The following is a 16515-nucleotide window of genomic DNA, read 5'->3' on the forward strand; positions in this document are numbered from 1 at the left end:
GATTGACCAGCTCAAAGGGTTTGCTACTGTATGTGCCCAGTAACGCCGGGTTTTTGTTGAAAACATCTGCTTTTACAAAGACTATTTCACATTAAGGTGCACACTGTTATCTGCCCGATTTGGTATAAAACAGTCATTATTCTGACAGCCGCTGACATACTCCAAGACTTAACAGATTCCAGCTAAGGGAAATAGACAGAAAAGTGAGAGAGGGAATAGAGAAAAACAGTGATATATAATCATCGAGGAAAAGTGACAAAACTTCTACACTTCACGTTTGACTGTTGGTTAACTGAATCAGAAATATGAAGCACATACCTGGCGAGCATGGCCTTTTTCGGTGTTGGCCTGACCAACAGTGATCTTGCGCAGAAATCTGTCATTGTGTATCAACAACTATTTGAAACAGGAAAAACATATGTTAAGAGTGAAAACCAGAATGAAGCCAGTCTGCTTCTACCTCCCTTAGGGATAGTTCACCCAAAAATAAACTGTGTGCTCATTTACTCATTTCTCATGTCATTCCAAACCTGTATGACTTTTTCTTTCTTCCATTAAAACATATAAGAAGAAAATTAAGGATGTAATTATCATTCATTTACATTAAAATTACAATAAATGAGGAGAAAAGCTTTCATAAACTATAAATTGAAATACAGTGAAAGAAAGACCCATACAAGTAGTCAACATGACTGGTGCACTACATTCCAAGTTGCTTGAACCACTATGATTTGTTTCAACTATTCACTGATCATCTTCAATGTACGGAGGACTGAGGGTGATACTCAAAAATAAGAAGGACTAAGTTATCAATTCAAACATAAAAGGGAAATGACTTTAAATTGAAAAATTAATAGACATTCAAAAACTTACATTTTCTCTTTTTTTTTGTTTTCAAAATATATATTAATAAAAGAGTAAAAAAAGTAAATTAATAAAATATATTTTTATAAGCACATTTTAAATGATATTTTAAAAGACAAAAAAAATGCAAATTCCTTATTTTGTCCATCTGTCAAATGTTTTTTATTTTTTATTTTTTGTCAATCAAAAATTCTAAAAAAAAGTTATCGGACAGCTCAGTTATTAGGGAAATTTTGCCTTTATTTTAAGTGTATTTTAGTTTATTTTATTCTCAGTCATTCATGCAAATTAACTTTTAACTATTGCATCCAGATCATAAAGTTAGTTGACCTCTACAACCAGATTAGTATGATTAGTGAACAATTATCCAGACCTGTTTTGTGAACAAGATCAACAGAGCAATTGAACAGTTTCGACAAAATAATGACAATTATTTCATATATGGGTGGATTTTTACTTTAACCTTACTAATAATGATAGAAACATAAAACATTAAAAACCTATTGCCATTAATAGATTTCAATATTTTGGATTTTTTTTTTTTTTTTTTAATAAAAGCAATTTTTTTTCAGATGTTGCAATAAAAACACATTGGTTGGCTTGTTCTATCTGCTCAAGCGTCACAAGCACTGTTTGAAGACAACACTTCTGGAGAGAATCACGTCTTGAGAAACTCATGGATGCTGAATGCTGCAAGCTGGACAGAATTTGCAGTCACTGCTGAGGAGATGTATGAGGCAATCTAATGAATCCCAAAAACCAATGACCTAAAGAGACCCAGAGGGATGGGTGCCAAGCAAAACCATAACCTTGCAATAAGCATGCATTCCTCTAAGACTTTTTGGAATGTTTTTTTTTTTTTTTTTGCAGACAAAGCTGAATGTAGAAGGGTGCAGTATGAGACACAAACAACACAACTCCCTAAGGACCAAGAAAGTTGCAGGGGGAAAGAATTCAAAACCTCTGGTATTTTCTCATGGAAAGCAGAACAATATATTATAGTCTCATTTTAAAAATGTCACAGGCAACAAAAATTACAACACTGGTTTAGTCTGCTTTCTGGGCTGTCTCTCGCATTTCCTCTTGTGTATCTGTTTCAATTCATCCATCTGTGACAACACAGCGTACATGAACTGCAGCATAACATTACGTCACAGCCAAAATGTTTCATCTGAAGAGTGATTAAAAACTAAGAAAAGACCATAATAATGTAGTCCGAGGATCATTATTCACAATCATATCTTGCCATAATGGACCATGCAAAACCCTAATGGTTTTAAAACATAAGATTTTATGAATGTCAACTTTGAGAAAATTGTACGGAATTGTCAAACCTTCTCAGACACACACACACACAGATTATGATTCGCAGCGGGAGAGAGATGTAAAGGCGTTCTTAATATTCCAGGCTCCTCATCTTAATGTGCACTTTTGAACCGACAGAGTAAAATATCCCATCAGTCATTGCAGCACTCTTCTGAATGTAGGGCTAAAGGCAGCAGATGTTCCCAGGTGGCCACGAGTAAAACGGGAAACACCCCAATCCAGCTGAATCTTGTCCCCTGAATCGGCACTGCACCATAACCAAAAGCAGAAGGTCTACATTTTGCCTCCCTTCCAGGTGTGAAGAGTAGACTCGTTATTGCATCAATTCAAAAATTGCTCTCAGATGTAACGACATGGCTAGTTTATGGTGCTGTCCCACTAGCCATTTTAAAACAGAAGAGTCAAATGTGGCAATAGCATTCCAATGGCCACATATTGTGTCATTCAGCATGCTTCAGCTCCCTGTCTTATGCATCATATATCCTGTACCACAATCTCTAAATCTCTTTCTGTGACTTATCGAGCACTGAGTAATTATTTTAAGAACATGCCATATGCAGAACAGTAAAGCAATCTACATTGCACAAGCTCCTACCTCTCTGCCATGTGACCTTCTCAGGGTCAAGGTCAAGACGGACAAATGCCCTGATCTCTTCTGGTGTGAGGTCACTGGGGTCAGATTTGTTTATTCCAAGACGCTGAAAACATAGGTGGAAGAGACAAACACAAGTGCAATGATTTCTTATGATGAAAAAGTGGTTCATTCCATATTTATTTGGTTCATTCATCGACTTTTTAAAGCATTTCATTTCTTTCTGTCCAAAGTTTTGGCCTTTACTAGGTACTGTACAGACATAAATGTCTTTCAGACTATCTTTTTAATTAGATTTCTCTCCGAATCACTGTCTGTCTCTTGTAAATTTACTGACTTTGCCTTTTTCAGCTTATGCTGTGTCACATTCAACATAACACAACACTTGACTTGTTTACTTAAAAATAAAAAAAAGAAAAGAAGTGAAGGGTGAAACTTGTGATGATGAGACTTGCTGTGAAATTACAGCCTTATGAGAAAGAATGGCTAGTTTTCGCAGTAGCTGCATGAGGACCCCTGTTGGTTATCTGATGTACTGCTTCCAAATTTCTACAAGTTCTAGTGCAGTTCTCAACATTTTTTTTTAACCTCCCCATTGTCCACAATGTGTATTCCAGAAGTCTTAAGAGTTGAATGTTCTTCAAAGTTCCCATTTATCAGAAAAGGATTAAAGATAACGATATATATTTTTTTAATATAGTTTTAACCAGATCAATTATTTTATTTGGCATAACAAATATATATTTAAAATTAGGCTTTTCAAGACCATAGAAGCCCTGTCTCTTCAATGAAAAAAAGGGATTCTTGTATGTGTGTGAAAAAAGGGGATGCATTAAAATAAGAAAGTGATGGAATGTAGTAGTTCTGATTTATTTCTTTTAATGCTTATTTTGTCTTAAGTCATCTTGAGGCCCCCTTGGAAGTTTGTTGGAGAACCACTGCTGTACTAACTTGTGTCAAATGATGATGGCATTAACACAACAATAAAAGTTAAAAAGGTCAGAGGTACAAAGATCTTGTCCAGACTCACCTGTAGGCGAGCCATCTGTATAGGAGAGAAGCATCTCACACCGTTAACAGATGGCACTAGTCTGCTGTACAGGGGCCTAAAAGAGACAAAAACAACTTGAAGCTGAATAAAGCATTAGGAAGTGATAATTTTGCAATTACAGACTTGTATAGAACCAGAAACCATCCTCTTTAATGACACAGCTACTGACTAACTGTTGATGAATCATAAATATTAAATCCCAGGGAGACTGTCCTGTGTGAATTTAAAAACATTATGATTGCAGTTGTTTACCCTGTCTGATTGAGTAGCTTCATGGAGAATGCGGGGCATCGATAGCTGCTGCCACTAGATTATTGGCTGCTGTTATAGCGTGGATGTCTCCTGTGAGGTGGAGATTAAACTGAGGGGGAAAAAACAATAAAGTGAGAGTGAGTAAGCTGTTTTCTGAAGCTTCTGATAAAGACAGTATCTGCTCTCACACACACACACAAACACATTCAGTGTTGTCCAAAAGTCTGAGATAACAGAGAAAATATGAGATTCAAACCCATAATATAAAACTACAAATAAAAAGTCTTATTTTTCCATGCATGCTGTTATTAAAGCAAAACATGGGACTTACCATATAAAACAACAAATTCTGAATTACGTTATTTTTCCATTTACACATTGAAATTAATATGCTGATATTTGCAGGTAATAATAAGAAAAACTCAATTGGAAAAAATCAATTTTCACTGGTCTCAGAGTTTTAGACATTGCGCTTTATTTTACTTGGTCTCAATGGCTTGTGCGAGTTTCTTTTAAGGGCTGTCATCACTTGTGGCATACTAAGGGGAAAGGGCTTTGTGATAACAATGAGACAGGATGCCGGATGTCTGTAGTCACTCACCTCCTCCATAGGAATGACCTGTGCATATCCCCCACCTGCCGCTCCTCCTGCAGGGAGACAAAATAAAGAAGCAGGCTGACAAACACACAGTAATGAAAACACAAGACAATATGTCTGACGTAGCCAGACATGAGCTCTGATTCAAAATCTAGCGAACTGCCCTGATGTGTACTAAATGGGCAGCAACTTCGAGCACCACACAAATAGCAGTTTGCACAACAAACTATTGCAATTCATTTAAATAGAGTTTTGCATTAGCATGTTACTTAACTAATGACATGATATTCAATGATATTCCACATATATATAATAAATAAATATGTAGAATTTAAAATAAAATTACATCAATTACCTTGATTTGATTCCATTTTTAAAATACTTTATATAAATACACAGACGTGTATTTTTTGTTTGTATATTTACAATAAATTCTAATTAAATTTTATTTCCATAATTAACTTTGTTTGTTTAATTTTATTTAACCATCTTGACATTTATTTTACTGAACTCAATGCAGGGCATTCTGGGATTGCCTACTGTACAAAGGACAAGATACAGTGCCTTACAATCAGTGCATCTTAGAAAGCTGCATAATTATAATATCTACATTTTAGTGCAACCTTCAGGAAGTGCTCTGTGATACCTTGAAATGTTATGGTAGTTACTATTATCCATGTACTACATATATCAAACTAAAGTAAAGCAAGCACACAAAAACACACCTTTGACACCAAATGTTGGGCCCTGGGAAGGCTGTCGCAGGCAAGCGAAAGAGTTGAGCTTAAGATGAGCAGAGAGGGCCTGGACAAGACCTATGGTCACTGTACTCTTCTCTTCACCCGAGGAGTGGGAGTTATACTGAAAAACACAGACCGAAAACATTATCAACACATGCTTTCCCACATTCAAAGGGAGTGACTATACATCTATTCATCTTTCTGCTTTTTCCTAATTTTCGTTTTCCCTCTGATCTCACTACATTAGACTGCTGGCAAACCCTCTCCCCATCAGCATCCTCCCTCCCTCTCTCTCAGTCTTTGTGGAGCAACTCTTTTGGCAGAGCAGTAAAGGCATGCCAGTGGCTGACAGTAATTGAGTAGGCTGGGTGGGGAGGGCAGTGCTGCTTCACAGCATCTGTAGGCAGAACAAAGAGTGGGACTAAAGAAGAAGAGAGTTAAGGAATAGGGAAGGGGCTGCTGATAAAGCCTGGGGGGCTGCGCATTCCCCACACACATGAAAGAGACCCTGGGCCCCCATTTGGAGCTGACCGAGCCACGCTTCACACACATGGATGAAAGGGAGGCTCCTGGTGGGCTCAAGAGCCAGTGGTAGATAAGATCCTTGGGCCCACCATTCACTCTCTCTAGGAATTTAGAGGCTGAGTACAAATGTGCACACGGATGTGAGCGTGAAAACACAACCATTGACTGAAGTTTTCCTTAAATGCTTTATGCTTATGCATGTGTGTACATATGGTGGTATTTTTACCAGCTTAAAACTCACTAAGAGTTTATGAAATATGCAAAGGAGTCAAAACAGTGTCAGGAACTCCCACACATACAAACGAAGACCTGCTGGTTCTGACAGCGGTTCCAACACCTGTACCGAACTTTAATGGGTAACATAGCTCTAGTGACAAGATGAGATTGCTTTTGGTTCGTTTAGATGTCTTTGGGTTGTATTGTGTTCATTTTTTCTGTCTGCTTGATTGGTGTACACAAAGGTTCAGATGGCAGTGTTCACATATATCCAAATGAACTGTGCTAACAGAACAATCAATTTAATCAAACAAAAACCTCCCAAGTGTAAACACACACTTAGATAAATAATATGATATGAATTAAACTTCAATGACAGAAATAAAAATTGATGTCATACCCTGCCACCAGGTACATATTTGCCATTAGGCTGATGTTGGAGGCGGTTTGAGAAGGGACAAATGGACTTTGGCTTTGGGTGTTTCCGTAGGCCTCCAGCTCCTCTGGAAGCAGCCCAATCTCCTGAGCCAGCTGGGATATGGGTTTGGGAGTCTGTGCCCTGGAGATCTCTATATCACTGAGGGTTACAGAAACAAGTTAGTAAACGGAAAGATGGAGAGACCAATTAGTTCTGTGCACAAATAAATAAGCTTACAGTCTGAGTGATGCATATTCTGTAGAAAGTACAAGGCAAGGCTACTCGTACCTAGGCACAGGTGACAGTGGTTGAAGTTTAAGTGGGCGGAGCCTCCATGGCTGGTACTGCTGTTCTTGTATCCACCTCCTGCTGCTCCTCACTACATGCTGGCAGATCACAACAGCAGCCACAAACATCTTGGTGAACACTTCAAAATGACTTCTTCATTCACTGCATAATTATGTACACAAATATATACTACAAAAACATACTGGCAATAACTACTGTGATTTGGCATAACACTATACCCTTCAAAAGTTAGTAAATTGATCAAAAGGGATATTTATATTTTTACAAAAGATTTCAATATTTAAAAAAAAATGCAGTTCTTTTGAACTTTCTATTTATTGAAGAATCCTGAAATCCTGTTTTTCACAAAAATATTAAGCACCACAACTGTTTTCAATAATAATTACAATGATAATAACAATGATACTAATGATTAATGTTTCTTGAGCACTGTTGTGTAAAAGCTTTACTTTGTTAAACAGGAAATGAATGTTTCGATGCAAACAAAATTCAAAATGCAGATATTACGTTGATAAAGCTATTTATCCAATTTATTTAGACTTTAATAGAGGGCCTCTCACCTGCATTCTAAGCACAGCACTTAGAGGCCCAACTCCAGCACTAGATTCAGCTTCAGGCCCTGTGCTCCCAACTGTCAGGTGCTCTAGGAGATAAGATCATATGTATGAAAAGTTGGCCCGGAGGGAGCATCTAAGGAAATACAATTACATCTAAGGAAATACACAGCTGTCTTATTATGTTTCTACACTAATGGAATTTGTGGGTTATGGAGGAAATAGCATGGGCCTCTATAACCATTAAGGTCTCTTGGAGATGGCAGGTAATGAAAGGTGAAGAAAACTGCGTGCCTGACTTAATCGGTTTCAGAAGAATCACATGCTTGTCTTTCACTTCCATGATAATAAATTATAACTGTTCTCAAATTACACTTCTCAAGTGAAGAAGTGCTCTATATGTTTAACGTATACCAGCAACATAAAAATCAACTGTTATAATGTGTGCCACGCTTAATATCTTTAATTTGAAGAAAACTTACCTTCCATTAGGGCTGAGCTGAGGTTAATGACTGCCACCCCCGGTCTTAACCAAGTGGGTGGGAGGCCCTTGTGGCCCAGTTTCTAAGAATACCACCACATCCGAATCCAGGATCTGAAGAAAGACAGACAGACAGACAGACAATTAAAGGGTTACTCCATCCCAAAATGAAAATTTTGTCATTAATCACTTATCACCATGTCGTTCCAAACCCAAAAAAGCTTTGTTCGTCTTCGGAACACAATTTAAGATATTTAGGATAAAAACAGGGAGGCTTGAGACTGTCCCATAGACTGCCAAATAAATAACAGTGTCAGTAATAATGTGAAGTTTCAGAACCCACCGATTGCGTAACCGTCACGGACCAATGGAAACTCAAAGGTGTTTAGGGGCCAAACTCCCCCAGAAAGCTCGCTTTGGTCAGCTGTTTCGAACTGCCAAAACAACTCAAAACGAACTCCGTCTCGGCCTGATTTTGTTCGAAATGACGTCATATCAGTTCGTTCTTCGATTTCGTTTGAAGTATATCGGGGCCTTTAGTGTAAGCCTCATATGATTTATCCCAATGTCCCTCCTAAAACAAAGCAGCATTGCCCTCTGCTGCTGAAAATACCAAACTACACCTAAAAATTGACATGAAAACTAAGTATCTCCCAATTATCAATCATTTACCTGTTTCTGCAAGTGCTTTGAGCTCCACTGGCGGGTCTGCACCATCATGCCATTGTTTTGCAGCAAAAACTGAAGAGTTACCTTCAGGGGTCCCTCAAGACCCAGCAGCACTGCCATCTTGCCAACCAATGGGGCATCTAAAGAAGAATTACAAGAAAGGAAATTCTGTATATTTAAATTGCCTCTAACCAATGTAACTTTAACCATAACCTTTACCTTTGTTACAATAATAATAATAAAAAAAATACACTTATATTCTAACATTTTGAGTCAGTAAGATGTTTTTGGAGAGAAATTGACACTTTTATTCAGCAAGCACACATTAGTTTGATCTAAAGTGACAGTAAAGACATTTATATATAATATATATTATATTTAAAATAAATGCTGTTGTTTTTAACTTTCTCTATACTGAAAAAAGTACAGTGTTTCCACAAAAATAAAAGCACAACTGTTTTCAACATTTACAGTAATAAATATTTCTTGAATAGGGTTGCAAAGGGGCAGAAAATATCCAGTAAATTTCTGGAAACTTTCCGTGGGAACTTAATCTGGGGAATTTTGGAAATTTTACAAGTTGGAAACTTAACAGGAATTTATGGGAATTAATTGCAATTTGAGGAAATTTACAGAAAGTGTATCACATACAAACATTTTGTTTGGTCATAAGCTGACATGCATGCAAAGTAATACAAATTTTAAAAATTAAAAAAAAATTGGATTATTATTATTATTTTTTTTTTTTTTTTTTTTTTTACCTGTGATATAATTTTCAGGATTCATTGATGAATAAAAACTTTATTTAAAAAAACAGTATTTATTCAAAATAGAAATCTATTACTTTACTATCACTTTTTAATCAATTTAACACGTCCTTGCAAATATTTCTACTTTAAATAAATGCTTTTCTTTTTTAACATTTTATTCATCCAAGAATCCTGAAAAAGTATCACAGGTTATAAAAAAATTAAGCAGCACAACTGTTTCCAAAATTGTAAAAAAAAAAAAAAAAAAAAAATCAGCATATTAGAATGATTTCTGAAGGATCATGGCTGATGAAAATTCAGCTTTACGTCACAGAAATTCATTATATTTTAAAGTACATTAAAACGGAAACCCATTATTTAAATTATAATAATACTTCACACTATTAATGTTTTGTTCTGTATTTTTGATCAAATAAATGCAGGCTTGATGAGCGCAAGAGATTTCTTTCAAAAACATTAAAAATAGTATGTGTCCACACTTTTGACCAATACTGTGCTTCTGTAATATAACCGAAAACTGGCTAGCAGACGGTGCAAGAAAGACCATCACAGCTTGAGCTAGCTAGCACATGATACCAAGCCTCATAAATAATCAATGAAATAGTGCTAACTAGCTTACATTTTTCATGTCTGATTTACTGGCTAGCTAGCTACTGTATAAAAACATTTGGGTATTTGATAGTTCAACTCAAATACCATAGAACAAATATTTTTACCAAAGTAATATCAAAACTTGAATGGAAGCCTGGAAAATGAGGGGGAATTCCCCCTTTAGGTAACTAGGGGGGATTTTGTTTAGGGGAGGGTCATTTTAAGACAGTTCTTTTTAATCTCCCCACATAATGTTTGCTCAGTCTCATTGCTCATTGTTTTAACAATGCTATAATTTTGTTGCACAATAGCTTACACACAGCACAAGAAAGATTTCAACACAAATTTATGTAATATTTATGTAATTTATGTGAATGCTCACCAAGATGGACAGTTTGACATCATTTTGATGTCAGGATTCAAGAAATGATCTGTGCATATTATGAAGGAATGAATGCACAGTGCATGTAGGGGATGTGTTCTCAATAGCCCTGCAGTAAGTGGTTTGCTTTGTGCATGTGATTGAGGAATATGCAGGGTAGAAATTCAACTGAAATTGCATTAAATCTGGTTGTTTTAACATCCTTGTTCCTGCAATTTTGCAAATTCCCAGTTTATTCCCACTAATTTCTGTTAATTCCCATGGAAATCTTAAAAATTCCCAGAATTTTGCAACCCAATTCTTGAACACCAAATCGAAATATTAGAATGATTCCTGAAGGATCACGTGACACTAAAATAAAGGCTGCTGAAAATCAGCTTTACCACAACAAGAATAAATTATATTTTAAAATATAACAGAAAACAGTTATTTTATATTGTAATAATATTTCACAATATTAAAGTTTTAACTGTATTTTTAATCAAATAAATGCAGTCTTAATGAGAAGGAGACTTTTATTTCCCTTTTTTTCCTATGATACTTCTGAACAGTAGCGTAGATTAATCTTTAGAGGATATAATTAATATATGAACATATTAATATGGATATTTAATACTCTATTCAGTAGAACGAGCATCGTTTGTGAAACATTTGACCTTTTGAATGCAAATGTAATAACATATGCCAAAATGCATACAGATACACACCATGCCTGGCAAGCATTTCCAGCACAGCTCCAGCTACAGGTGAGGCAAAGCCATGTCTCTGATCCCCCAACACCACACGGCCAACATTAAGATCAGAGACCCTGCAAACGTATATACACAAACTGTAGTGTTTTTTGTGCAAAAAAATACAGTTTTAAACTACTTGTTTTACATCTTACATTTAATTAAATAAATATATCTATAATATATTTAAAGGTATCCAGCAATGAATAGTTTCCAAATAACTTCATTGTCATAAAAATAAATAAATTCTCAAATCACCCACCATTGGCAGTTAAAATTATTTTTGGACTTTGGTTACGCATATAAACATAAAAAAAAAAAAAACTCTAGCTTACCCATCCACATCTTTCTGTGGCTTGATGGCATTACGGACACTTTTGGAGAGAAAGGACTGAGGAAGGTGCAAAAAAATGCCATGAACACGAGAATCCTCATTTAATCTCAAGATCTCCTCGATCACCTGTAGAATAGAGACATTAATTCAGGAGGCTGAGAACTGGACATACCTCTATGGAGTTTCTGTTTAATCAAAAATCTAATTATAGCTTTTCAGATTTGCAGCATCACCAACCTCTTCCTCTCTGCACTGGTGTGGAAGACAAATCTGCATAACGTTCAAGCCGATCTGTGTGGACACAAAATCAGGGTATATAACACTGCATAAGCTATCCATTTGCATTCCCATTCATCTTATCGATCAATAGCAAATCATCTACTAAAATGTAAAGATTTGTGTTACTTGCACCCATTTATTTACTGCATGTTAGGCAGAAGGGAAGAAAAAAACAGTTATACCTTTCCAGCCATCTTCTTATTCACCTCCAGCAAACTGTCATCTTCACCAGCCTATCATAAGTACAGACATGCAGCTTTCAGTGTCTAAGATTCATCCACATAACTCTTTATCTAAACACAAAGTCACACCTGTATGATAGCCAGTGTAGGTTTGAGGCCTGGGTTGGTTTCTCTGATAGCTTTGAGCTCCTCTCTGCTCCTCTGAACAATGCCACTGTAAATGAGATGGACACAGAGTGCATATATTTTAACCATTCAGCTCACAGCATATTTCATCAAAAGTAACACCATCCATGTTCAGTAACTTCTGCTAACAGAACACATCTTCTCATTGAATAAACACAAAACACATCCAATGCAATAAGTACAACATTACTTATTTGGTATTTTCTAAACTTATCAAGCTTACAAAGCTGATATGCATTTTAAACTTGGTTATCTAATCCTGACTGGTCTTTAGGCAAAAATCAATGTTGACCACGCATTTTGCCTGTTCTTGTCGAAAACACAGACTTTAAACCTCAGAACAAAGTAGAGCGATAGCTGCAAGTTTTAGGCCAAAACTTTTATCATTAGTATTAACAATAATTGCTAATATGACCAAAGAGAACTTTTTTCTCAGATTTATTTTACATCCACAGCCAAGTAGATCTTCAACCTCTCTAAACACTTAAAGAAAGTTCTCCCTGTGCCTGCTCAGATGAAGTTTAAAACCTTTATACTGGCATCTCTGCCACACAAATACAGTTTATCATAACAACTAGACTGGTGTCCTGTTTTTGACTATGACATTAAGCAATAAAAACACAATAAATAAATAGTAATCAGTTTGCTCAGCTGATTATAATAACTTTAAGCAAGTTAGCCAACACATTCTGACTAGCAGCAGATAAAATTATCTTGTGTTATCCTGGAGTCTATTGCATCACTGTAAGCATCTTTTGTAAGGCTGGTTGCAAAGGCATCTTTACTGATTATTTTAACCCTCGGTAGCAGATACCTAACCTTTGACTCCATTTACAGACATCAATAAGATACATAGGGGTCACTTTTAGGGTTTGATTGAGCAATGATACACAGTTTCCATCTGTTAAAGACTTCAAGAGAGACAGTTGTAACACATTTCAATGACTGTAACTCAGTTTTTGCAAGCTTTAATATAACACCCATTAAATTAAAGAAGCGTTCCTGTAAATTCTTTATATTACTTTTCAGTTTCTATAGTCTTACAATATATGTCACACTGGAGATAGTCATTGTGTATATCACTGACTTCACTGGTGTAGCAACATATTTTTAAAATGGTGTTATAAACTCAACCTGTCTTACAATACTCCCAGGTCTTTTAAAACTGATGTCATTAAAATTCCATGTTTTATATTTTGCAAAATCTGATATAACACACAGCTACTGGCTCTTGGTCAGTATTGTGAATGCCAACCAGGTGAGCAGGTTAAATGAGGACGATATAGCTAATGGCTATTGGTTATTGGTCAGTATTTTGTATGCGGGCGAGGTGGGATGGTTGGCTGCCCACTGCTCCGGGTGTGTGTTCACAGTGTGTGTGTGTGTTCACTGCTCTGTGTGTGTGCACTTCGGATGGGTTAAATGCAGAGCACAAATTCTGAGTATGGGTCACCATACTTGGCTGAATGTCACGTCACTTTTTCACTTTTCACTTTATTTATTTGGTATTGTGAATGCCAACCAGGTGAGCAGGTTAAATGAGGACATTCAGTGTAACACTGACCTACAAAGATTCTAATTTTAAGAAAACGTGAATTCATACAGTTACACAGTGTTGATATGCAGCCTAATTAGCATACAACGCGGTTCATATTAAAAAGGGTGTATACACGGAAGACTAATGGGAAGCAGAAGTTACATCAGCTGACGGCCAAATACCGGTAGCACGTGGAACCAAATCAACGCCAAGACAAAAAAAGATATTTTAGTCAAGTCGCTATATATATATATTCAGAACCAAACGGTTACAATCACAAAAACATTCAGCGTGCTTTAGAAAATAAAAGTTTTGTCGCATTCAGGTTAAGAGACTTAATAGCGTGTTTTGTTCTTACCCAACAGCACTTTCATACAGCGGTCCATCGTTTTTTCGTGGATGACTTTTAAAACTCACTTGCGTTTCAGTTGTACCGCTGGTCGAACTTGCTTCCCGAACCTGTAGATAAGAAACCGCACTTTTAACAGGTATGAATCTGTTCTCCGGGTTTAAAACTTTGACACCCGCTCCTGGTCGTCGTATGCTCGCGTGGCTCCGATGTGCATGGCGAAAGGCAACTGACAGTCTCATCTTAAACCGTCCACCCTGGTCTGCGGTTTCTAAGCAGAGGCTGAGCGGTGTCTTGTCTGACACTCAGGTGATCTCGTGCAGTACTAGACTAGTGGACAAGCCAAGCGCGTGCCAGATAGAGCGACTCAATACACCCAAGGGAGGAGAAAAGGCTCTTCTTCTTTCAGTTTAGAGGCGGCTGGCATCCAGCTGCATTACCATGAGAATGTTAAACCGGTCTTGGCGTTTCTACAATACTCATTCACAAGTCTAAACAAGAACAAATGACTCACCTGGCATTGGGCAACATTTTTAATGTTGAAGAAATAATAAAGATAATAAAAGACTACATTCTAGTTTTCTTTAAAAAATAAAGAAATTAACATGAGAATACCAAAGCATCTGTAATTGTAATTTCTGGGAGCAGTAGTGCATTATCTGACACAAATGCAGGGGTGCCAATATTTTTGTCCATCACTGTGTGTGTGTGTGTGTGTACATATTTTTATTTTTGTCCATCATTGTGTGTATATATATATATATATATATATATATATATATATATATATACATATACATATATATATATATATATACAGGTCCTTCTCAAAAAATGAGCATATTGTGAAAAAGTTCATTATTTTCCATAATGTAATGATAAAAATTAAACTTTCATATATTTTAGATTCATTGCACACCAACTGAAATATTTCATGTCTTTTATTGTTTTAATACTGATGATTTTGGCATACATCTCAAAAAATTAGCATATCATAAAAAGGTTCTCTAAACGAGCTATTAACCTAATCATCTGAATCAACTAATTAACTCTAAACACCTGCAAAAAGATTCCTGAGGCTTTTTAAAAACTCCCAGCCTGGTTCATTACTCAAAAACCGCAATCATGGGTAAGAGGTTAACCCAGAAGGCCATCATTGAAACCCTCAAGCGAGAGGGTAAGACACAGAAAGAAATTTCTGAACGAATAGGCTGTTCCCAGAGTGCTGTATCAAGGCACCTCAGTGGGAAGTCTGTGGGAAGGAAAAAGTTTGGCAAAAAACGCTGCACAATGAGAAGAGGTGACCGGACCCTGAGGAAGATTGTGGAGAAGGACCGATTCCAGACCTGCGGAAGCAGTGGACTGAGTCTGGAGTAGAAACATCCAGAGACACCGTGCACAGGCGTGTGCTTTTGAACCAGAAACAGCGGCAGAAGCGCCTGACCTGGGCTACAGAGAAGCAGCACTGGACTGTTGCTCAGTGGTCCAAAGTACTTTTTTTAGGATGAAAGCAAATTTTGCATGTCATTTGGAAATCAAGGTGCCAGAGTCTGGAGGAAGACTGGGGAGAAGGAAATGCCAAAATGCCTGAAGTCCAGTGTCAAGTACCCACAGTCAGTGATGGTCTGGGGGTGCCATGTCAGCTGCTGGTGTTGGTCCACTGTGTTTTATCAAGGGCAGGGTCAATGCAGCTAGCTATCAGGAGATTTTGGAGCACTTCATGCTTCCATCTGCTGAAAAGCTTTATGGAGATGAAGATTTCGTTTTTCAGCAAGACCTGGCACCTGCTCACAGTGCCAAAACCACTGGTAAATGGTTTACTGACCATGGTATTACTGTGCTCAATTGGCCTGCCAATTCTCCTGACCTGAACCCCATAGAGAATCTGTGGGATATTGTGAAGAGAAAGTTGAGAGACGCAAGACCCAACACTCTGGATGAGCTTAAGGCCGCTATCGAAGCATCCTGGGCCTCCATAACACCTCAGCAGTGCCACAGGCTGATTGCATCCATGCCACGCCGCACTGAAGCAGTCATTTCTGCAAAAGGATTTCCCGACCAAGTATTGAGTGCATAACTGAACATAATTATTTGAAGGTTGACTTTTTTTGTATTAAAAACACTTTTCTTTTGTTGGTCGGATGAAATATGCTAATTTTTTGAGATAGGCAATTTTGGGTTTTCATGAGCTGTATGCCAAAATCATCAGTATTAAAACAATAAAAGACCTGAAATATTTGAGTTGGTGTGCAATGAATCTAAAATATATGAAAGTTTAATTTTTATCATTACATTATGGAAAATAATTAACTTTTTCACAATATGCTAATTTTTTGAGAAGGACCCATATGTATATATAGAACAAGAAACCCAGGTGAGCAAACTAAGTAGGCCAACTCACAGTGGTGAAAATGTCATTATCCAGAATGATTAAAGGCAACATAACAGCTTAAGTATGAACAGCATGAGAATTGGTGTCATCAGATTGACCTATCCAGATCCAGCCGTCACATTCATGTCATGAGCTTTGTGTTTGCAAGTTTACATGATTCTACATTAGCCTATACATAACCATTCAA

The 16515-nt window shown here is 36.9% G+C and overlaps 1 pseudogene; it reads right to left on the bottom strand.

The window, feature by feature from the left end:
* The window catches only part of LOC109113007, a 30325-nt pseudogene extending 15956 nt beyond the window's left edge, over positions 1-14369 (bottom strand).
* Between the last annotated feature and the right edge of the window lie 2146 nt (positions 14370-16515).

The sequence above is a fragment of the Cyprinus carpio genome, chromosome A20 (assembly GCF_018340385.1).
Source record: "Cyprinus carpio isolate SPL01 chromosome A20, ASM1834038v1, whole genome shotgun sequence".
Taxonomy (NCBI): Eukaryota; Metazoa; Chordata; class Actinopteri; order Cypriniformes; family Cyprinidae; genus Cyprinus; species Cyprinus carpio.